Genomic DNA, 26171 nt, shown 5'->3' with positions numbered 1-26171 from the left:
TCTTCATTTTGAGTTGTGCCCCATCAGCAAATGGAGGTCCTGCAGGCTTTTGTCCCACGAGCTTTACTCCATTCTTGTCATCATGAATTCTACTTTGAGGAGGCAGCTCTTCCCCAGTTGCATTTTGAGTGCCTTCCATCCTCAGGGACTCATTTTCCGGCACTATATTTGACAGTGTTTCTCTGCTATTCATAAGGTTTTCAGTGACTAAAGATTTGGAAGTAGTTCATCACTCTTTCTGCCTAGTCTGTTTTTGTCTGGCAGCTCATCTGAAACTTGTCCACCATGGGTGACCCTGCTGGTATTTAAAATGCTGGTGGCATAGCTGATTATATAGATTATAATAGATGCTTATTATATGTCGATTGAACTATTGGTTAAGGGTTTATAACTGTTCTTATGTTTTTAGAAAACAATTTTCAAAATTTTGCTGTTCTTTCTTTCTTTTTCTTTGGGATTATTTTCTTCTCCATTCCACTTCTTGATATTTGTTTCAATTCAATTTTATCTTATAGTTCTCCTGGAAAGTCAAGCCACAAGGGTTTTATATATTCTGTGTCCTAAAATGATGGGAAGAGGTTGGTCGTCAATTGGCTATAGGCAGGTGTGCTAGTGTGGGTATAGAAAAATAAGGGTGCTTCTTACTAGGATGAGAAAGAGGTTCATGAACATTCATTTCTATAAGTAAAATGTTAAGACTGCATGTATAAGAATCTAGGTTTACACAGACACTTTTTATGATTATTTGCCACCAAGTCGGTTCTGACTCATAGTGATCCTGTATAGGGTTTCCAAGGCTGTAGATCTTTATGGAGAGCAAAAGCCCCATCTTTCTCTTGAGGAGCGACTGGTTGATTTGAACTACTGACCTTAAAGTAAGCAGACCAGTTCAGAATCCTCTACACTACCAGGCTCCTTACAGAGTCACTGAAGGCCCTAATTAAATTCAAAAGCAGACAAGAAGTCACTGAGGATACAGGTGACTTTTCTGTGATTCATGACAGTTTTAATATGCAGGCTCAACTACTTCTCTTGATTACTCTTGCATGCAGTTTAGATCATTCCGTTGGTTTTGTTTCTCTTCTATTATCTGTGATGAGGGAAGTAAAGAAGCACTTCAGAAATGAAAGATTAGTTTCCTAAATCATAAAGATGAGCTTTGTAATTATTTTCCTTTAAGCAAGGAATTAAAGGATAATAAAAGCCCTAATTAAGGACCTCGTTAGCTTAACTAGATTTTCATATGCAAAACACTGTTACCAAAATGCTACTCTAGAATGGAAATGCCTCTTGTCCACAGCAGACCCATAGGAAAGCATTCCTGCCACAATCTTTTCTTTTGCTTGCCTGGCTCCATCCAGAGTGATGCCCTTTGTCATGACTGCCAACATTCTTCACGTTTCCCATGATCCCTTCTTCTTCTTTTAGCTACCCAGTGTCTCTGCCTCCTTTTATTTTCTTTTTAAAATTTGTCATGATTCATTCATTCATTTATTAATTCAACCATTATTTAGTTAACCTTTCATATAAGCTAGACACAAAGGTAGGAGTCTGGGAATACAGGTTAATATAACATGTTATGTTCTGTCTTGTCCTCTGGCCCGTTCATTCCTTTTTTTTTTTTTTTTCTAACTTTTTATTTTGATTTGGGTGAAAGCTTATGAAACAAATTGGTTTTCCATTTAATAATTCACACACATTTTATTTCACCATATTGATTGCAATCCCCAGAATGTAAGAGCACTGAGCCACTTCCTCCCTCTGTTTACTGTTTCCATTTGTTCTTCTCTCCTATCCCTTTCTGCCTTGTGAGCTTTATTCCTGGGCAAACACTGCCTTTTTTAATTTCATATGGTTTGTTCTAAGGAGTGCATACCTCACTGTTGTTAATGTTCATCTTATAGGCCTGTCTATTGTTTGGCTGAAAGTTGAGCCTTGGTGATGGGTTCAGTTCCAGGCATAAAGTGTATCTAAGGACCATAGTCTCGGAGGTTCTATTGAATTCTGTTAGACCAGCAAACCTTGCCTTTTTTTTAAAGGATTTTTACTTTTGTTGTACATTTTTCTCCTACTCTATCCAGGACCTCCTTTTGTGATCCCTTTCAGAGCCATCAACACTGGTAGCTGAGCACCATCTGGCTCTTCTGTCTCAAGGTTGTTGAGGCTGGGGTTCATGTGGCCCAGTAGACTATTGTTGCCATGAATCCTTGATTTTCTTCACTCTTCTTTGCTCAGATGATATGATCTTATACATAGAAATCCCAGAGACTCAGAAAGAAAATGATTGAAACTAATAGGATCCAACAGAGTCGCAGGGTACATGATCAACATACAAAATTCAATTGGATTTCTCTACATTAACAAAGAAAACTCTGAAAAGGATATCAGAAAAAATAATACCACTTACAATAGCCACCCAAAGGATGAAGCACTTTAGACTCAACCTAACCAGATATAGAAATAGGAGAACAGTGGTGCTAGAGGATCAGTACTTGACTGCAAGCCACAAGATTGGCAGTTCAAGCCCACCAGTTGCTCTGTGGGAGAAAAATGAGGCTTTGTGCTCCTGCAAAGATTTATACCCTCAGAAACCCTATACAGGGTCAAAATGAGTCAAAACGGACATGATGGCACATAATAACATCAACAGAGACAGAAAAGACCTATAGATAGAAAACTATAAAACACTACTACAAGAAACCATAAGAAATTTACATAAATGGAAGAATGTGCTATGCTTATGGATATAAGTACTGCATATTGTGAAAATGTCAATAGTGATTTCCCATTCATTCTTTCTTAATCTGCCTTGTGATTACTTTTTGTTTTTCTTTCCTTAAAAGCAAAATTCATTTTCCAGGATAGGCATAGGTAGGCTTTTCATTCTCTTGCCTCTCTTACTAATACTATATTGGCCACTTTTGACTATCTAAGTCTACAGTTAGTATGACAATATAATCTCAATGTAGTATTATATGCCCTTTATTATTGGTGTATACTAAAATAAGTCATTAGTAGAGACAGACAATCAGCAAAATTTCAAAAACACTCTTAAAACTGAGCAAAGTTGGAAAAACTCAATGCAAAATGATTCTCTATTGTAGTCTGGGCAAATATCAAGAATGTATAGTCTTTATAGGATGTAATTTTTTATTTGCTATCTGCTATTATATACTATAGAAATTATCAGATGAGAGGCTAATTCTCAAATTATTTTGTAGTCAAATGAAATTAAGTTTGTTTCAACTTCAAATTCATAATCTACAAAGTGAAGCTGAATCTTTCAAAGTCAAGTCCTGAAATATTACTTCAGACCTAATGAATCAGAATCTCCCACAGGTAGAGTCTAGTATCTGAATATTTTAAGAAAATACCTTGAAAGCCTCTTACACTAAACCTAAAGAATGACTGAAATAGAGGTTTGAAGCTAGGATGCTGTTGTTAGTGCCATCAAGTTGGTTTTGACACTTAGTGACCCTGTCTAGGGTTACCAGGAAGAGGCTGTTGAATTTGAACTCCCGACCTTGCAATTCAAGCTGACCTTGTGGTCCAGTGTTTATCCTACAATGCCACACCAGGACTCCAGAAGCTAGGAAGCTGTTGTGAAGTGCCGTGGAGTCTATTCCAACCCATAATGACCCTGCAAAGGGTTTCCAAGGAGCAGTTGGTGAGCTTGAACCACCAACCTTGAAGTTCAAACAACTTTCCAGTCTGATGCATTAGCCCATAGAGCCACACCAGGACACTGAAGCTAGGACAGTTTAGTTAAAACATGAGCTCTACATTGACTCCTTTCCATTAGTTTTGGTTTCCTTATATGTATAGAGGAGTTCCGGTGTGGCACTGTGGAATAATGCACTGGACCACAAGGTCAGTTTGAACTGCAATGTCAGTGGTTCAAATTCACCAGATGCTACTAGGAAACCCTATACAGGGTCGCTATGAGTCAAAACCTACTCGACAGCACTTAACAACAACAAATAGTGTGATGAACAATATCTGTTTTATGGAGTTTTTAGGATTAGGTGAAATATTGTAATTTGTTAAATGTCTGATTCATAAAAAAGCTTAAAAATTAAAAATATTTTCTATGTGTTTTTAAAAAAACCAAACTTTTAGATTCTAAAGAACATTTGATTCTCACTAATGCTTTCTTGTCAGCCTTGTGAATGAATCCAAATATACTATACTTCTTGTTGTTGTAAATTGCCATACAGTAGGTTCCAATTCATAATGACCCTATACAGGGTTTCCAAGGACCAGCTGGTGGGTTTGAACCACTGACCTTGTGGCTAGCAGCCTAGTGTTTATCCTACAGTGCAATACCAGGACTAGTACTAGAAAACAATGGAAAGTTTTGTTTTAAATATAAAGTGAAATTGACTAGTACATTTATTTGAACAAATACAATGGGAAAAATGAACAACATAGAGTGAAGAGATGTATTTTTGCTGCTGTGGAAACTTCCTCTATGATGTTATTAACAACAACTGGGTACCCGCAATGCATTGGGTTCAGTAAAAAGAGCAGAAGTAAAAGTGAATTGCCTACAAGGGGTACATTAATGATCCCAGCAAGGGGTCACCGAAGATGTGTGCCTAACAGAAGAAGACAGCATGGTCATTGGGAGGAAGTTCTAGATCTCTGATTAGCAGGAACAAGCAGAAAGGTTTAGGAGTGAGCAAAGGAGAGAATATTAAAGTCGAATAGGAGATGGAGCCATTCTTATCAGTATTGTAAGCTGAAAGATCAGACAACGGTACTGAAGTCAGAGAGACAGAAAGTGACAAACTCACAAAGGGTGAAGACTAAAGGCAGAAGTGGAAGTATGGTCTCTTATAGTAATACTTTATTTAAAAAGAACCAGAAAAAGAAAAAGATCCAATTATCTACATTACTTATGGTAGGTGCTAAGTAAATGTTTACTGAATGAACAATGATATGGAAAGGAAGAGGCTGATTAAGTAAAAGTAATACACAGCATATTAATTAATACAAAAGATCATTCCTACATTCAATAAATATTTACACATCACCACCTAATATGTGTAATATGCAGTGTCAAATACTGTGTGTGTGTGTGTTTATGATGGAACTTGTATATAAGAATAAATATAAGACCCCAGTCTCTGACATCAAGTGTTTAGAATCTTAATAATAATAATAGTCAAGCCTGAATAATTTGAATATCCAGCATATGAAATATAAAATAAGTCATTATAATTCAATATGTACCACTTTATTAGGCAAAAGAATAACAGACTACATTGACTTCCCAGCTGAGACTTTGTTTTAAAATTACAAATTAATCAATATTAGGTTTGATTTCAAATTAATCTATTTGGGTATATAATAATGTAATGGAGTCCTGGTGTGGCGCTTTTGCATAACCAGACTGGTAACCACTGGTAACAAGGTCAAAGTTGAAACTCCTTACAGGGTCCCTTATGATTTGGACCCGACTCAACGGCACTTAACAACAATCTCATTTAATTTTCTCAACAACTCTATGAAGTTGATATTGTTCTGGTCTCCATTTTACAGAGAGGAAGGTGAGGCATCAAGAAGTTAAGCGAATTACTTGGCTGCACAGTTATATTGTTTCTTTTCAGCCAATTTTAAACCTTAAAAGTAGCTACTTGCTTGAAAATGCTATATTATACAGAAAGAAAAGTAATGCTAATTTTCATTCCCTGGACACTCTTTTCAAAATGTACAACCAAATGAAAATAAAGAAAGATAATAAACAGTGGAATGTAATCCACTCTGACTCTCTAAGAGAAATGAGTAATATGTATGTGTATTCCTTTAGAAAAGGAAAAAGAATAGATTGTCTTTATAATCTTAATTATCTAGTGACTAGTATGCCCTAACTCTTTTAGAATACTTCTCTCTAGGACAGAAAGGACACCTGAGTTTGATATTTTTATTTTCTCAAAGACAGTTCCAAAGAGGAACAGGGTGACCAGAAGAGAAATGTCCAATAAAAGTGGTGGTTGCTGACAACAGCAGATGGAAAGTAAACCATTGGCGTATTGAAAATAATCAGGCACCATCCTACAGCTGGGAAATCAGCAAGAAATGAGATCAGCCTTTCTCCTCATTAAATCTGAAATTAAGGCTCCTGCTGTGTTGACTGGTCATTGCCTCTCTGTACTGGAGTGAGGAAACCCCACACATGGCACTTCGTGATATGTTAATTTCAAGGTTTTAAGAAGAAAAAATTAAGTTGGTAAGAGATTGAGGAAGAACCACAAATAATAATAATGAAATAATTCTAATCAATTTGCACATGTCAGTGTAGCATGAACACTGGAGTCCTGGCGGGGCACTTTAGGATAAGCATTGGACTGCTGGCCACAAGGTCAGCAATTCAAACTTACCAGCTACTCCTCAGAAATTCTGTACAGGATCATTATTAGTCAGAACCAAATAGATGTCGCTATGGATCGGAATCGACTCCACACACAGCACTTAACAACAACAACATCCCTATCTGACGTGGGACTTGAATCACTTGAAAAAAAAATAGAAATTGAAAACAGCGAGCTTAATGAATGTACTTTTCTGGCATACATAAAAATAATAAAACATTTCATTTTTAGAGCATCTTTACTGAGACCAGAAGAAGCACCACAAAAATTCATGATATCCAGGGTAATGTGCAGAAAAGAATTCTTGCCCTGTCACATCAGTGTCTTATTAAAGTGCAACAGGTTTCCAAGTACTGCCAGTGTCATTAACTAGTTCAATACTGACTTTTCTTTCGTAAGTGTGTATTTTTTTTGTTGTTATTAAGTACCGTGGAGTCGGTTCAGACTCAGAGTGACCCTGCACAGGGTTTCCAAGGCTGTAAATCTTTATGGGAGCAGAACGCCTCATCTTTCTCCCACAGAACCGCTGGTAGTTTCGAACTGCTGACCTTTAGTTTGGCATCTCAACTCGTAACCACTATGCTACCAGAGCGCTTTCGTGAGTGTATATAAACACGATTAAGTGTTACTATTGTACCCGTTTACATAATCTCTTAGTTCACAATTCTTGAAAGTTATTACTTTTTACAAGGGTCTAACTAATACAGACCCATGGATTTCTGCTTTCAGACTTAACTCTCAGGTCCTGAAATTTAATGCACAAACACTGACCTTTCATAACTTGGTAAACTAGAGTTATAGCCTCTGAATTTTTCTCAAGTGGAAAATATTTGAAATACCTATTGAATAAAATGCAATTGGATTTTGAAATAACTTTTTTTTTAATGTTTTATTTTAAATTATATGATAGTTTACATGGGAGAACATTAGCTTTACATTCATACTATCACATATCATTTCATTGCCTTGGTTACAATCCCTTCCATATATCACCAACTTACCAAATGGTACACTCCGCAAGCCTGCCCCCTGGTCGTCAGCACAAAGCCCCTCTCCCTCTCTGGGTCTAGAGTTCTCAGCTGCTTCATCTCTATACATCATCATCTCTGCCTCCATTTCTGGCATCACTGTTTCTCTGGGTAGGGTCCCGCATTCTACTCTTCTCACTTGATGGTCCCAGGGACCTCCGCTCCTGGACTGCAAAGTCAACTACTCCTCTCCTTTTGCTACAAAATGTCAGCCTTTACATTTCCAGTCCTCATAGTCAGCCCTGATAGCAATTATTCAGTATTGTACCACATGAGTACTATCCACATAGCCTTTCATTAGCCCCGCCCAGACACATTGGTTACTACTCACAGGAAAGTCTACCTTCCTTCATGCCCTCTGGATCTAGGTTCCCTCTTGAAAGCTTGTAAGCCAGTCACTTCTTGCCTTTGTAGCACCCCCTCCCATTTTGGGTAGCCAATGTCCAAGTTGCCCACCCCTGTCTACTCTGTGTATGGAGGGGGTGTGAATGATCCTCGCTGTAAAAATTTGTTCCCTCTTTTGAGCTACTGCATATAGGTGTAGGTCACGTTCATCAAATTGTATCAGATTACTCCTTTTTTCCTCTTCTTTCATCTTTTAGTTGACTTCTGATCATCCAGCCATTGAAGCCAGGTCAAGTAGGTTTTGAAAGAACTGTCAGTGTTGGTAAAAAATACTATCATAATATATCACTCTTTTCTTCATAAGAATGAATGACACATAACTGATTATATGTGGATGTGTATAACAACTATAACAAAGGAAAAACAAAAACAAAAACAACCTTAACTTGAGAGAAGAAAGAAAGAAAGTTCTGTGGTCTTTAATTTTGTCTTTATGGCTCAGACACCGGCTAAAAAATTTCATACTCAACCACTTCCTACATACTGTCAACATAAGCTACTCAAAAATGGGCTCATTTCATTTTGCATGAGAGTGGAGATACATACTGTAAAAATGGCAAAAAACTGCAGGGAGGATGTCTGACTTCCTCTGGCTTCATAAGTGGAAAGGACAATCAAACTCAACATCAGTTCAAGGTCAATTCCTATGAGGCAGAGGTCAAACATGCTTCCAGCCTTCAACCTTCTTTATTCTATTCTGACACCAACCAGCCTTCCCACAGCACTCTCTGCTCCTCACTGGGTTCAGTAACCTGTTGCAATGGCTACATGCTAGATAATACTTAGGATTGTGGGGTTTATTAGGGAAGTGAATAGGGTACAATTCAGGATCAGAAACAACTCATGATTTACTAGTTTTCCAGTCAGGAATACCTCTTTTCTGCCATATTGCAGAGACACCTTGCTCTTATCTTTGGCCCATCAACTATGTGGCCCTTAGACTCTGCCCTGCTCAAACAAGAGTCACAAAGCTCCATTGGCTTGTCTGTAAGTGCCCAAAGGGTACGTTCTGCAAGGCAGCGCATAAGTACTCAGTTTGACTCAGTTCAAGAGCCATGAAGACAGCAGCTGTTCTGTCTTCCCATATCACCAAACTTTCCCGGGTAGGGTCTTGCTATCAGATCACAGCTCTTCTTTCTTGATGGTCCTGGGATCATCTGTTCCTGCTTCTGAGATGGCTCCTTTTAAGCCTAGTGGGATGTCAAAACTAACCAATCCGGGTATTAGAATTCCATACACCCTGTTTCATGGTCTCACCCAATTGTTTGGTAGGAGTTTAAGACTTTGAATGTTGTTGTTAAGTGCTATCCAGTTGGTTCCAACCCATAGTGACCATGTATAGGGTTTCTGAGGAGCAACTTGTGAGCTTGAACCACTAACCTTGTGGTTCAAACTGACTTTGCAGTACAGTGCATTAACCCCTAGCATTACAACACGATTTTTGGATAAGAAAGTAATATCAAGTAAATTCATGGTAACCCACACAGAGAGCAGAATGTTTGAATTTGAATTATTATTATGACACTTAGTAGTTGTGTAATGGAGTCCTGGTGTGGCACTATATGATAAGCAATGGACTGCTAACTAGCTGCTCCTTAGAAACCCTATACAGGGTCACTATGAGTCAAATCTGATTCCAGGGCACTTAACAACAAACAACAAAGTTGTATAACAATGTTCATAACTGTTTATGCTCAAACGATAAACTGAGACTATTTCCTCACACAACACCTGGGATCAACATAGGACCCTCTAACATAGTCCTGGTGTGGTACTATAGGATAAGCACTGGACTGTTAACTCCAAGGTGAGAGATTCAAACCCACCTGTCACTCCTGGTATAGCAGCATATACCCTGTACAGGGTTTCTATGAGTCAGACTTAACAACATAGCATTTATGAACATGCTTTGTAAATGGCAATGGACTAAAAAAATATAAGCTGGTTGATGTTGTGGTTTGGGGCATTTAACAAATTCCTAACATATCATACTTTCTCTAACAGAGTCCTATCATTGCTACCTCAAACAACAGATTCCAATAACCATATGAGGTTTGAAGGAGCCTTGAAACTAGAATGACTACACCACATTTTAGGCAAAGTTGTTTTTTTGTTGTTGGTTTGGTTTGGTATTTTTCAGGTAGTAGGTATTCAGACAGTTTAGAATTATTACAGTCATAACAGTACCATTTGGTGGAAACATATTAATTTTGCTCACCTTTCAATACACGCTCTAGATCAAGTCTTCTCAAAATGAAATGTATCCACAAGTCGCCTGAGAGAATATCTTTAAATACTGAACCTAACACAGAAGTCTGGGGTAGAGCTTGAGATTCTCTCTTCATTAAAAGCTCTCAAGTGGTATCAGTGCTGCTGTTCTTCGAAGCACACTTTGAGTACAAGGCTCTAGATTCTAGAGGTACAGTCACCATTTACCTAGGTTGTTGTTGTTTTAGTGCCCTGGAGTTGGTTCCGACTCATAGCAACCCTGTATAGGGTTTCTGAGGAGCAGCTGGTGAGTTTGAACTGCCAACCTTGTGATTCAAACTGATTTTACAGTTGAATGCTTATCCTACAGCATCACACCGGGACTCAGACTACATGTAAAATAATTTCAATTAAATAACATGAAAAAATATGCTCCTTTTGTTCCATTAGCCATTTCAAGTGGTCATTAGCATATGTTTGTGTTAAGTGTTGTCATGTAGGTTCCAACTCATAGTGGCCCTGTATAGGGTTTCTGAGGAGTGGTTGGTGTGATTTGAACTGCTAGCCTTGAGGTTATAGCAAACATAGGAAACTATGTAGATGTGTTCTTTCTCTTTTTTTTTTAACTTCATCAGCATTGCAAGTAAAGTATCATGACCAAACCTTAAAAACTTTAGTATACAGGCTTCCCTCAATACCAGAAAGTAGAGTATTCCTATTAAAGCCTTCATAAGCTCAAGTGGTATGCAGTGAAAATGCAATTGCCTTAATTTATATGGGAATAATTTTTGAGTATTCCCAGATCTAAGAAAATAACCTACTAAGTCATGTAAGTAACATATAAAGCCTATGTTCACACAGTTTGAAGCTATGGTGACTTGATGAAGAAATGCAGGGTATAGTTTCTGAGCAAATGCATTTCTTCTTTATTCCTTAAAGCAAAATGCCTCTTCTGAGAGGTATGAAGTGAGTGTTTGAAAAGCAGGAGATATTCATAATAGTAGACTAGACTACAAAACAAACAAACAAAAATCAAAATCATTGCTGCTGAGTCCAATTCATGGTAACCTTAAAGAACTGTCCCATAGAGTTTCCAAGACTACAAATCTTTACGAAAGCAGATTGTCACATTTTTCTCCCACAGAGTGCCTGGTAGATTTAAAACATCAACCTCTTGGTTATCATTGAGCACTTTAATTCACTGTGTTACCACAGCTTTTTATTTAGTGGAATAAACAACAAATATATTTACTCAGGAAGATTTGATCTAGAAAAAAACATCTGTTTTGGTATCTCATGCTAAAACAGAAAGATCAGACCAATAGCTTACTTGATGCCATCAGGCAACGTTCTATTGTACAATGCCAAATATATGTTCAAAGAAACACAGTAGCCCTAGTACCCTGGAATAGAAGGAATATAATCCAGTTGAAATGGTTACAGCATAACGAATAGAAAATCAACAGCTTCTGCAACAAGTTTGCATTGAGAGCACAGTCCTAATTAATGTTCTTTTTCCATAGGGGAAAGGACACAAAGCAAACAGAATGACTGGTATTCCTGGCTTCTTCTCCTTACCTCCCTGAACAGTTTCTACTCTGCATTTCCCACTAGATACACAAGCATATTCACAGGCCCTCTTCTACTTCTCTAGTTCCTATTTGTGCCCATAACTTGATTAATGGTAAAATAATCAAGATTCTGCTTTTGTTTCAGTCTTGACCAACTACTTATAGATGACTTATTTAATGAGTCAGGCTTGTTTCCGTTTCCTTTTCTTCTCTCCCACCCCCCATGCTCATCCCCCCCTCCTCACCGCCTTGCAGGCATAGCCAGGCAGGTTTTGAAGTACTAATGATGATTAGTTCATTTAAGCCAGCACAGACCAACAATGGTTTGAAATGTTAATCAGATGAAAGGCTTATTGCTGAACAGCCCGCAGAATAGCAAATGAACCAGGAAAGGAAAGCAAGAGGAAAAAAAGAGTCTGAGTGGAGATTTGACACAAGCATTTTCAGCTGCTGGGTCTCTTTGATGTGTGAGTGGGACAGATGCACTGCTCTTCTCCTGAGAGAACCCTCTCTGTACACAATAGTGTGCTGATTAATATCACTTCACTCTTCTCTTGAGAGGAGCAAGACTGGCTCTTCCGTCATTCCCTCATTGGGCATCATCAAACCCTCTTCTACTTCCTGCTGGTAGGGAACTAACATTCAGTATTTCTCTTTTTTCTAAAATCCCATACTCACAGAAAGCCCATCTCCCTTCTGTCATCAGTGTCCAAAGTAGGAGAGGACTTCAAAAAATGTGTGGAAAAATGGAATTGAAAGACAGTGGAATGTATCCTGGACATTTTTGAAGATGCCTTGTACCTGCCTCAATGTGAGGTTATTTATATAAAGGATGCAGTGGTTCGAACTATTGATACCAAGTAGACACAGCTCTGGGAACAAAAATTTTCATTTAATAATTGTTGTTTGTAGGTGCTCTTGAGTTAGTTCTAACTAATAACAACCCTATGCACAACAATATGAAACACTACTCAGTTCTGTGCCATCCTCACAATTGTTCTATTTGATCCCATTGTTGTGGCCACCATGTTAATCAATCTCTTTGGGAATAGTTCTCATTTTTGCTAATCATCCACTTTACCAAGCATGATGTCCTTCTCCAGGGACTAGTCCCTCCTGACAACATGTCCAAAGCACAAGAAAGGAAGTCTCACTATCCTAATTTCTAATGAACATTCTAGCTATACTTCTTAAGTACGTTTGTTTGTTCCTCTGACATTCCATGGCACATTCAACATTCTTCACTAACACCATAATTCAAATGCATCATTATTTTATGGTCTTCCTTATTTATTATGTCACTTTCGCATGCATATGAAGCCATTAAAAATACCAGAGCATGGGTCAAGGCACACCTTTGTCTTCAGATGGACATCTTTGCTCTTTAACACTTTAAAGAGCAACTCATAGAGGTAAGTAGAGTACTAAAGCATATTCTGTATATAGAAGGTGGATCTTAAGTTTAAGAATGAACATATTTTCTTGCTTTTCAAGTGAAATGTACATTTCTTGCTTCTCACTAGATCTCTGTGATCTAGAAGCATGTTTGGTTCAGAGTGATTTCTGTAAGACTGGAGATGGTGCACTCTATTCGAATCAGATAGTGTAAACCTTATTCTTTTTTAGTTGTCTTTCAATCTTTTGATCAAGTCAAGAAGAAACTGTCTTTTGGTACCTTTTTGGTACCACTTCTACTTGGCAACCTCTCATTTTAACAAATAAAGCAGTGTGGCACTGCAGGTTAATGCACTGGACTGCAATGTCACTTTGAACCACAAGATTGGTGGTTCAAGCTCACCAGCTACTCCTCAGAAACCCTATAAAGGGTCACAATGGGTCAGAACTGACTTGACAGCACTCAACAACAAGAGAAACTGGATCTAGCTAGAAATTATTAACATTTTGTTTTCATTGAATTTACTATTTTTAACACACTGATTTTATTTATGGTACAGTATATAGATATTTTTTTCTATTCATAAAAAGTAGAAAACATTTTTTTAAATTCATTTAAGTAAACAAAAATTGATTTAAAGAAATTATTAATGTTATAATAATGTAAATTATAATGAAACAGTGAAAGTGTAGCACTGAATTATAGCAAAGCATTTTTACTTTGAGGATCAAAAAAGGTAAAAATGGGTTACTTATGAGCCATTAGCCAACTGTATACTTGTTGTTGTTGTTAAGTGACATTGAGTCAATTTGGACTCTTAGTGATCTTGCATAGGATTTTCCAGGAGTGACTGTACACACTTTGTGGTCCAGAGCTTTATCCTACTGTGTCAGATCAATTTCTACATCAAATACTTGTTTATGCTAGGATCTTAGGAAATAATATTTCACAGAAATTACAAGTGGGAATATGATAGGAAAATCTTTAATTATTTAAATAATGACTATTTATTAAGGCTGAATAAGACGATACTAAGGAGCAAAAAGGGGCTGAGGAATAGAAATGACAGCATAGTTTTCTATGTTGCAGAAGCATGTCCTGAGGAGCAGTAAGATGAAGAAAAAGCAAAGTACCATTTCCCAACCTACCTAAAGTGTCTGATATCAGTACGATGGATTGCTCGGAGTTTATCTTGAGCTTTTCCCAAAGGTGAGATTTTTACCTGTCTTCTTACTACCACTAAGAAGGGAGATGAAGGAAGATTTATTTACTACACTTCAACTTTTTGTCATAGTTGTAATTTTTTGACAAATGGAACAAAATTTATCCAGAGCAACAAACTTTCTAGAATCTTCTGTCATTAATTACCCTAAAATGAACTGAAATTATTAATCTTCATCACTTATCATTAATTGCACTTTTAAAATAAAATCCCTCTCCGGTTTTAATCAGTAAACATTTATTGAATATCTGTTATTCAAAAGGTAGTTTTGTGTTTGATGTGTCAAGGACACAAAGTGGTATGAAGCTCTGATACTCAGTGTTTGCTCTGTAGACAGTCAATCTCAGCATCCTAGACCACATGAATGATAATTTATTTTTAAGATAATTCAGACACACATTAAAGTTTGGGAAACTCAGTTTTGAGACATAGCTGTATCTTAAAAAATCTAACCAAAGAGCATAGTTTGCAAATAATGTTGTTAGCTGCCATTGACTTGGTCCCAATTTATGGCAGTACCATTCATAATGAGATCAGATTATTAGTTCACCATTCCTTTCTTCTTAGTCTATATTAGTATGGAAGCTCTGCTGAAACCTTATCCCCATTATAACAACAGACAAGTTTCCACTGAGAGAGGTGGGTAGTGACTATACTGCTAGGTACGTTCTATGGAACTCTAGCACAGGTCTTCATGAATGGCAAGAAATCTACTAAGAAACCCAAACTCTTCCCTCTGGCAAATAATACTAAATAATATTAAATCATGAAGCATCAAATGCATTGCCAATAACAAATGGAATGATATTAATTTGGACAAAATAATGAATTATCTCAAAAAAAGGTTCTTGTTACTGGGTGCCCTCAAGTTGGTCCAACTCAGAGCAACTTATGTGCCATAAAAGGAAACACTGTTCAATCCTAAACCATCCCCACAAGCACTATTTCTGAGTCCTCTGTTATTGCTACTGTGTCAATTATCTTGCTGAGGGTCTTCCTGTTTTTTACTGACACTCTACAAAGAATGACCTCCTTTTCCTGGGAATGGCCACTTGTAAGTTTATGAGATAAAATTTCACTGTTTTCACTTCTGTGGAGCATTCTGGCTGTACTTTTAAAACAGATTTGTTTATTCTTCTGGAATCCATGGTACTTTCAACATTTTTTTGCCAACAGCATAATTCAAATGTATTGATTCTTCTTATATTTTCATTTTTCATTGTCCAACTTTCACAGGCATATGAGGCAATTGAAAATATCATGACTTGGGTCAGATTACCTTAGTTCTCAAAGAGATATCTTTACTCCTTTCACTTTATAGAGGTCATTTGCAGCAGATTTGCCTAATAAAATGAGTCCTTCGATTGCTTGACTGCTGCTTCCATGAAATTTGATTGTGGATCCAAGCATAATGTAATCTTTGACAACTGAAATATTTTCTCCATTTATCATTATGCTATTTATTGATCCAGTCATAAGGACTTTCAATTTATTTACAATGAGGTGCAATACATACTGAAGGTTGTAAGAATTTCCAAGATATTTCACTTCCAGCACGTAAGGTTGTATCTGTGTATTGCAGTTTAATACACAGTTAGTAAGTCTTCCTCCAGCCCTGTGCCATGTTCTGCTTATTAGCCAGTTTCCTGGATTATTTGCTCAGCATACAGATTAAATGAGAATCATGAAAGGATAAAGCCCTGACACATACCTTCTCTGATTTTAAACCATTCACTATCGTCTTGTTCTCTTTTAGCTGATGCCTGTTGGTCTATGTACAGGTTCCTCATAAACACATTAGTCATTCTTGAATTCTCATTCTTCACAATGTTATTCATAGTTTATTATGATCCCCACAGTTGAATGCCTTTGCATAGTCAATAAAACATGATTAAACATTTTTTTCTGTTTTTTTTCTGCATTATGCCACGATCTATTCGTTGTCAGCAATTATATACTTCATGCCACATCATCTTCTGATTTGGCTTGAATTTTTAGCACCTCATTAGTGATGTACTGCTGCAATCATTTTTTAATTATCTTAAGCATGATTTTATTTACATGTGATATTAATGATATTGTTAAATGATTTACACATTCTGTTGGAACACCTTCATTTGGAATGAGCACAAATATGAATCTCTTCCAATCCGTTAGGCAGGTAGCTGTATTCCAACTTTCTTGGCATAGATGAGTGAATGACTCTAGTGCTGCTGTAGTTTGTTGAAACATTTCAATTTTTATTCTGCCAGTCCATGGGATCTTGTTTCTCACCAATACCTTCAGTGCAGCTTGGACTTCTTCCTTTAATTCCATTGGTTCTTGATCATATGCTGTCCCTTGAAATGGTTGAGCATCCACCAGTTCTCTTTGATACAGTTACTCGGTTTATTCTGTCCATCTTCTTTTGATTCTTCATGCATAATTTTATATTTTGCCCATGTTGTTGTCATTGGTGTTTGTGGTGTAGTCAGTTACAATTCATAGCTATCCTGCATGGAGTTTTCCAGAGAGACAGGGGGGTTTGCATAGAATCCTACAATATTGGAACTTTTGGTTTGAATTGTTTTGTAGTTCTTTCAGCTTGAGAAATGCTGATCATGTTTCTCCAGTTTGCTTTTCTATTTGTACATTTCATTATAATACTTTTCTTTGTCTTCTTGAGCTACTCTTGACATTTTTCTGTTCAAATCTTTTACTTCATCATTTCTTCCAACCCCATCAGCTTCTCTATATTTAAGAGAAAATTTCAACATTTCTTCTACATCCATTTTGGTCTTTCTTTCCTGTGTTTTTAATGATCTTTGGCTTTCTTCATATATGATATTTTAGATGTCATACTACAACTCCTCCAGTCTTCTGGCATTTGTGTCTAATGCATCAAATCTCTCCTTGAAATGGTCTGTAAATTAAGTTAGATATACTCAAGGTCATGTTTTAGCTTTCATGGATTGTTTTAATTTCCTTCAACTTCAAACTGAACTTGCATATGAGCAACTGATGGCTTGTTTCACTGTCAGCTCTTGGCTGTGTTTGGCTGATAACATTGAGTGTTTCCATCTCTCTTCCCCCAGATGCAATTAGTTTGATTCCTATCTATTCCATCTGGTGACACCCACATGTATAGTCTCTGTTTATGTTGTTGGAGAAAAAAAAAAAAAAAAGGTATCTATAATGATTAAGTCATTGGTCTTGCAAAATTCTGTCATGTGATCTCTGGCATCACTTCTATCACCAAGCCCATATTTTCAACTACAGATCCCTCCTCTTTATTTTTGACTTTCACATACCAATCAGCAGTAATTATAAATCCATCTTGATTGCAACTTTGATCTATTTAAGATTGAAGAAGTTGATATATTTCCTCAATTTTATCATCATTGGCTTTTGTGGTTGGTGTATACATTTGAATAATAGTGGTATTGTCTTCCTTGTAGGAATATGGATATTATACTATCACAGACAGTGTTGTACTTCAAGACAGATCTAGAAATTCTCTTTTTGATGGCAAATTTGATGTCATTCCTCGTAAACTTGTCATTCCCACTGTAGTAAACAATAAGATTGTCCTATTCAAAATGGTCAATACCATTGTATTTCAGCTCACTAATGTCTAGGGTGGAGTTCTGGTGTGGTAATGTGGATTAATGTGCTGGACTGCAAGGTCAGTTTGAACTGCAAGGTCAGCTGTTCAAACTCACCATCTGCTCCTCAGAAACCCTATATAAGTTTGCTGAGTCAGAACCAACTTGACAGCACTTAACAACAAACAACAACAACACCTAGGGTATTGATCTTCTTTGGCATTCCATTTCATTTTTGATGACTCCTAATATCCTTAGCTACATACTTCATACAGTCCACATTCTGATTATTGATGAATGCTTGCAGCAGTTTCTTCTTATTTTGAGTTGTGCCCCATCATCACATGAAAGTACTGAAAGCTTTGCTCCATTCCCACAGTCAAGGTCAACTGTACTTTGAGGAGGCAGTTCTTGCTCAGTTGTATTTTGAGTGCCTTCCAACCTGAGGGATTCATCTTTTGGCATTATATCTGACTGTGTTACACTGCTATTCAAAAGGTTTTCAGTGGCTAAACCATTTTGAAGTGTTCTGTCTTTCCTTCTTCCTAGGTTTCCTTTAATCTGGAAGCTCTAGTTTAAAACTGTCCAACATGGGTGACCATGCTGGTGTTTAAGATGCAGGTGTTACTGTTTCCAGCATCACGGCATCATGCAAACCACCACAATATGACAAACTGGCAGATGGGTTGAGGTAAGGAAAGTTGTTATTGTTGTTAAGTGCTGTTGAGTTGGTTCTGACTCTTAGCAACCCTCTGTAGGGTTTCTGAGGAATATCTGGTTTGTTCAAACTGCCGACCTTGTGGTTTACAGTCAGTCCAATGCTTATCCTACAGTGCCACACCCAGAGGAAGGTTGTTGTTGTTGTTAGGTGTGAGTCAAATGGAATAAGTAAAACTTGAACTATGTCTTAAAAAACATTTATAATTAGAAATAGAAGCAAGATCCACCTTAGAGTGGTGATGAGGTGATTTTTAGGCAAAAGCAGATAGAAGATAATACACATAGAACAACACTACTAGCTTGGAGTATATACTGTGGACTTGAGAAAAATCCAATTGAATAAAAAGTGTGTGATAGTTTGGTAATCAAGCAGAGTTTACTTTGTATACCACAAGATTTATGTTGTTGTTATTAATTTCTGTCAACTCAGATCTGACTCATGATGACATTATATATAGCAAATGAAACACTGCATGGATCCAGACTATGTTCATGACTATGGGTCTTTTTACCATGGTACGTATGTGTTGTTATGGTAATGGAAGTTATGCCACTGGTAGTTTAAGGACCAGCAGGGTCACACACAACAGACAAGTTTCAGTGGAGCACATGAACTAAGACTGACTAGGAAGAGAGGCTTAATGACCTATCTTGGAAAATTCACCAATGAAAACCTTATGTATCACAACAGAAATATATATCACCACTGAAAACATGTGGACTAAGAAGTTAGGCAAATAGAACCCAGTCTCGCACACATAATAAATACTCAGTGCTTACAAAATGGAATTTGTTAAACTGTATGTTCAAGAACAATTATTCTGGCCTCGTGGTGAGTGGGAGGAATTACAGGGGAAAAGCCCAGCTGAGAGAGGCTATAAATATCCATGGTGTGGGATCAGATTCCATGAATAATGTCTGTTTAACAGAAGATAGGCTAAGCCCTAAAAACAATAATTACATGTAAGAGACTAATATAGTCAAACCACTGTATCACAATGACTATGCTGATTTGAATTTGGCTCAATTAAAGAGCTCTTTCAATGAAATAAAGTTTCTAAATATGTTACTTAATGGAACTACTACACTTCTGCTGAATTCATTCAACTGAAACCCAAGTGCTTGTTATATTTCCTTTTATTCTCATATTATATTGTAACTAAAACAACAAAAATGAATGCAAACCATCCTGTTGTAATTCAAAAAGCACCTTTTCTTCAAATGCTATGTTAGTAAACCTTAAACTTCCTCAGCCACCCTGGCATTTGAGCTCAGCCATGGCACTTTCTGGTGAGGCACTGGTGCTGTGTGACATGACCAACTTGCCTAACTTCCCTTACCCTTGTTTTGGTTTTCCAATCTGGCAATTAAAGTAAATATTCCCCACTTCACAGGACTGTTGGCACTAGATCAGAAGCAGGTGGCTCCTGGAAATAGGTGTCCCTGTTAACATCTTGGAGTCCTGGTGTGGCGCTGTAAGGTAAGCACTGGATTGGTAACCACAAGGTTGGCAGTTCAAACCCATCAGCTGCTACTTGGAAATCTTGTGAGTCAGAGCTGGCTTCATGGCACTTAACAACAACATTGACATCTTCATGATCACTTTACTCTTTCTCCTTCTTTACTTCTTCCTCCTTGTTATCCCTATAATTGACCAATAAGAGAATAAAGCCCAAGGCATGCATACTACTACATTCAATCTATGGTTTGAAAACATGGCTCTGATTGTCCATCAAATAATTAAACCAGAGGCCTTTCAAGTCAAGAGTGTGTTATTTAAGTTGCACAGTTGTGCTTTCCCAGTGTTAAAGTACAACAAGTCACAATATGGGAGCTCAGATTTGAGAAAAGTTATGAGCTCCTAGAATCCCTTTCCTTGACTCTTCTTATACCCAAGTTATAGCTGATCCTTTGAGTTCTAGCCCAGTTTTATCCATCCAATTTTCCTCCCTGCCCTCTTCTGTCTTCCTCTTTTGCTCCCTCCCCGCTAATCTTAACTGTGACTGAAACTACAAGCAAGGAAGCCCTCTCTGCCACTCCTCCTTCCTGCTAAGACACCAATCCAAATTGCCCACAAAAAATGCTCTCTCTACTAAGTGAGGGGGAAAATGCAAGAACCAAAAGCCCCTGAGCCACAAATACATAAACTTTTCCTAAACTCCAGGATGACTAGAGCTTTCTGGTTGTTACCAGCTCTCCAGGGGATGCTGATGGAGCCTCCCTGGTGGAACTAAGAGGCTTTTGACTCATCATGATGACTGCCTCTGGACCAAGTCCCTGCCTGTTTTTTTCCACTAGCACTCCTGGTGGCTGAAAGCACACATGTGCATCCTCATTTACAAACAGAGACGACACCCTAATTTATTCATAATTAAACTGGTTTTCATTTGGCAGATATCTGGTGAGGTCAAGAGTGAAGTTGGTGGGAAGGACTTGAGTCTACTTTATTGGCCTATATAAGATTTAATCTATGAAATAGATTTTTGTAACGACCTTAAAAGGGCAAATAGGTTCTAGAGGTACTAGTACAATTTAACAGAACTGTTCCAGAGTCCAGAATAATTTCTTCACTGCTCACAAACAATATATTTGCCATCCATATACTATAGAGAATCGCAGAGGGTGATTTTGGAAATACCTTGAGTCTCTTGTTTAATTTCTGTTTCCAGGGGAGAAAGAAGATCCAACAGTTGAATTGACATAACCAAATTAAGTCAGAGCCAAACTCATATTTCAGATCAGTGATTTCAAACTTTAGATTGCACCAAGAATAGCTGAAGATCTTGTTAAACAGATTCCTGGGTCTGATTCCTAGGGTTTCTGACTCCGTAGGTCTGTGTGGCATCTGAGAATGTGCCCGGGACGGCATTTTGAAAACCACTGCTCTACATAATATCGTGGCGTCCTGGTGTGATGCTGTGGATAAATGCACTGGACTGTAAAGTTGGTTTGAACCACAATGTTGGCAGTTCAAGCTCACCAGCCACTCCCTGGAAACCCAATACATGTTCAGTATGGGTCTGAATCAACTTGACATTGCTCAACAACAATATAGTATCACACTTACTCTCAACAACGCAGAGACACTAAATAGGTATTTTTAAAAATACTCATTAAATTCTACTGTTCCCATTTCTTAGAGGGAAAGCGTTTTTGAAAACTGAATTATCTACTAAGTTGTGACATTATTGTGTCCCATCTTCCTAGCCTACTTACTTGTCATAATTTAAAAAACAAATAAACAAAAAATAGCTTATCTTTTATGTCTTCACATGGCACTTTTTTCTTTCTTTCTCCATTTTGGGTTGTTAGGAATATACTCAGTGAGATATACAGTGAAATGACACTAAAAGTCATTACTGCTGTCTTTAAAGAAGAAAAGTTTTGTTTTGTTTTGTTTTTATTGTTGTTGCTAAGTGCTGTCGAGTTGGTTCTGACTCAAACCTGTATAGATTTTCCAAGGCTTTACATCTTTGAGGGAGCAGTTGGTGGGCTCAAACCACAGACCTTGTAGTTCACAGTCCAGTGCTTATCATGAAGGCACCATGATCCTTCATTATTATTATAAAAAGATTTTTTAATTAATTTAATAAATATTGTACTGTGAATTTCCCTATACATTCCTTAAGACAAATAAAAGGGAAAGGTTGATTAAACAAAGTGGTTTTTGGAGTAGTAGAAAGGCATGAAGTTAGAAAACAAGTAAACAAAAAAAAGAAGAAAAGTGGTTACGAATCAGGCTGGGAACCTTAAGGTCAGCAGTTTGAAACTACCAGCTGTTCCGCGGGAGAAAGATGAGGCTTTCAGTTCCTGTAAAGATTTACAGCCTCGGAAACCCTGTGCAGGTTCACTATGAGTCGGAACTGACTCCACGGCACAGAACCACCACCACCACCACTATGTGTCGGGCATCATAGAGGCTCATAGATAATGCAGCCAATCTACAACTGGGTTTTGATTCTAACATATGTGACCTCTTCTATTTGGATACTTTTCAGCCATCCTGAAATGTTCTTGGTACTGTTGCTTGCATTTTTCTTTTGGCACTAATGGATATCTTACAGGCAATGTCTTCTCCTTCTTTCAAATTGCATGCATCTATAGTCATAGCCTTAGGAATAGTGCCTACACAACATGTACAGAGTGCATAAAACATTAATTATCTTGCATGTAACATTTCTTCATCTGAATAGTGGAAATAACATCTTTACCATTGATGGGATCAGAAATAAACAATTGATACTAGGTGGCATTGTTATTGAATGGAAAAGCAGGTACTATAACCCAGGTTTGTCTGATTCTAAGTCTACTGCACAACATTGTTTTATTTTATTGTGTACTTGAAGTTCTACATGAAAACAAATAACTGTGAAAAATGGCTGTGAAACTGAACAACAAGTTCTTCCCTTTTTCCAGGTAAGATTTTACTTGCTAGAACACAGGCAGAAAAGGGAATACATAAAATAAAGGTTCCAGAGGGAACCTCTTTCAGTCCTCCTCTTAGATGCTCAGCTCATACCCCAAGTGTGGCTTGTGGGCACTGCCTTCGCCTCTAGAGAGCTGTTTAGCGTCCCAGATGCCTTTCCATGAATATCATGAATACTCATTTCATTCTCTGAGCTGGTCAGCACAAAGAAAAGCAAAGAAACCTAAATTGCTGCTACTAAACGGCAGGCTGCCAGGAATCTGAGAAAGCACACACCAACACAATGTCTCAAGTCTAAAGGGAGAATTCCAGCCAAGATTTCTGCCTCTCACATGAGGATCCAGCCAATCAACAGCAGGATTGCCACTCGCAGGCATGTGACCTTTTTACTGGAACACAGAGCAGTCATCCTGCAGATGCTCCAGGTGCAGGAGGAAAGCAGTTGCCTGCATTTCTCTTTCAGTGGTAAAGGACAGTTTGTATTCTAGTCTCTATTCTTTACTCCCACCCCCACTTGGAAACATAGATCCCACCCTTCAGATCTGTACCTGTATAACATGTCATATTAATAAAACAGTGCCCTTCTCTGAGGACATCGATACACTCTTTCCCCCCCTTGGTTTTGAAAGGGAAACTAATGCAGGGAAAGAAGGGAATCAATAGCAAAAATATCACGTAGGCACACACAGGAACAAATCAGCGCAGCTGTTGGATATTGTGCCTCCGTAGAAGAGCAGTGTCTGAGTTTGGAGTGGCATTTCCCCTTGCTCCTTATGGAGTTCAGTGTAACTTAGCTATTGGCTATTAAATGGAATTCTAAATTGAATTAATTTACTTTTGACATGGCCAGCATTGCACAGTATGAGATGAAGCAGATGCTGAGTTAAGTGTAACATTATGAGTCCCTAAGTCTAATATCTTCCTAATAAAGAATGCTGCTGTGGACATTAAGGAATTTGTATGTGTGTTCAGAACCTCTGCAAGGTAGGAGTAGAGCTTCAAGAGTTTATGGTGTTAAATGAAAGATTTGAACAGAAACAAAGTTATTTTTTTGTGAATAATTTTTACCACCCTTCTAAGGTCAAAAAGGAGTCCCAGTGTGGCGCTGCAGGATAATGCGCTGGACCACAAGGTCATTTGAATTGCAAGGTGCAAGGTTCAAGCTCACCAGCCGCTCCTCCAAAACCCTACACAAGGTTTCTGTGAGTCAGCCTGACTTGATGGCACTTAACAACAAGGTCTAAAAGGAGCCCTGGTGATACAATGGGTTAAACATTGGGTAGTTAACTGAAAAGTCAGTAGTTTAAGCCCACCAGCTGCTCTGAGGGAAAAAGATGAGACTCTCTGCTTTCATAAAGATTTACAGTCTCAGAAACGGAGGGAACAGTGCTACTCTGTCCTATAATGTGACTTGACAGCAGTGAATTTTGAGTGGGTAAGGAGTCCTGGTGTGGTGCTGCAAGATAAAGCACTGGACTGCAAGGTTTTATTGAACTACAAGGTCATTGGTTCAAACTCACCAGCCATTCCTGGGTTTCCTTGGAAACCCTAGGCAGGGTTACTAGGAGTCTCAACTGACTTGATGACATTTAAAAACAAAAACAACAACAAGGTATCCTGGTATGACACTATAGGATAGCGTCTGGATTGCTAACCACAAGGTCAGCAGTTCAAATTCACCAGCTGCTCCTCAGAAACCATATATAGGTTCATTATGAGTTGGGACCAACTTGATGTCGCTTAACAACAACAACAACAACAAGGAAAAAATACTGCAGATCTAAAAGGACTAAAGAAAAAGGACCTTGTCACTGCTATCCATGCTCATGACTAGCTGAAGTGACCTTAAACCACAAGGTATTAGGAGTGACAGATGAGAGTAATCAGCTTGGCATTGTAGACTGAAAGATTGGTCAGATACAGAGTCGATTTCAAGTAGATGTCACACTTTGATTCTAGTTTCTTAACATCCTTGATGACTCTTTACATTCTATAACAGAGAATTTGCTGAATACCTACCTTTGCAATTTCCTCCCCAGAAATGATATCATAGATGAATATATTTCAGTTATTGTAAATAGGCTGGGTGTTTTTTTTTTCAGTTTGTGTTCATCATGATTACAAACTGTATCTTCCTGGTTCAGTCATGGGCAAACTATCAAAATTAGAACAAACCAAGTTGATAAAACGTGAGTGCATGAGAAGGGTAGTTATAACCAGAAAAATTATAGGTAAAAGTTCTGGAAAGGGAGATTCAGAATAGGTATAATGTGGTTAAGTGCCAGGAAAGGAGCTCTGGTAGCGTATTGGTTATGAGTCGGGCTGCCAACCTCAAGGCCAGCAGTTCGAAACTACCAGTGGTTCCACGGGCGAAAGATGAGGCGTTCTGCTCCCGTAAAGATTTACAGCCTTGGAAACCCTGTGCAGGGTTGCTATGAGTCGGCCCCGACTCCACGGTACTTAAACAACAACAACAACAAGTGCCAGGAAATTGGTTCCGACGCATAGTGACTCTGTATAAGGGTTCCAAAGAGTGGCTGGTGAGTTTGCACTCCCAATTTTGTGGTTCAAATTGCCCTTTCGACTCAGTGCTTTATCCCATAGTGCCATCAGCAGCCATCTTTAAGCTGGGCAATACTGTTTCCTACTCTGCTTATAAAAATATTTGGTTGCTATGCAACATGTATAATGTCCTCGTTTTCTAGGCGGGAGATTAAGTATTTAGCAAGGCATTGTCCTGTACATTTTTCATTCTGGTATACCCACATTTCACAAATTCAGATCCATTCTGCTTTACCTTCATTGACCATTACTGAACTGAGAAGAACTAATTCGAAGGCTTGTGGCCATGTTGTTGTTGTTAAGTGTCGTTGAGTTGGTTCCAACTCTTAGCTATCCTGTATATGGTTTCTGAGGAACAGCTGGTGGGTTGAAACTTTCTCTTAGTAGTCCAGTCCTGCAGTGCAATGCCAGGACTAGTACCTATATAATATTTAAACACTATCATCCAGATGGAAATTCTAGCATAATTATAACATCTTACTATCTGTAACCTATTAGTGACATGAATTGAGTAATATGCATAGTATTCTTTGAGTGGCATGAAAAGAATAGCCTAACTCTAGAGAAGATGTTTCTTCAAAAATAATAGCAAATAAAATGTAATAGCTACACAAGAACACCCAAACTAGACCTAGCCTCAATGGCTTTATAATCAGAATTTGACTAGAAGAAGAT

This window comes from Chrysochloris asiatica, unplaced genomic scaffold, assembly GCF_000296735.1.
Source record: "Chrysochloris asiatica unplaced genomic scaffold, ChrAsi1.0 scaffold00061, whole genome shotgun sequence".
Lineage (NCBI taxonomy): Eukaryota > Metazoa > Chordata > Mammalia > Afrosoricida > Chrysochloridae > Chrysochloris > Chrysochloris asiatica.
Note: the sequence above shows the minus strand (reverse complement) of the source record.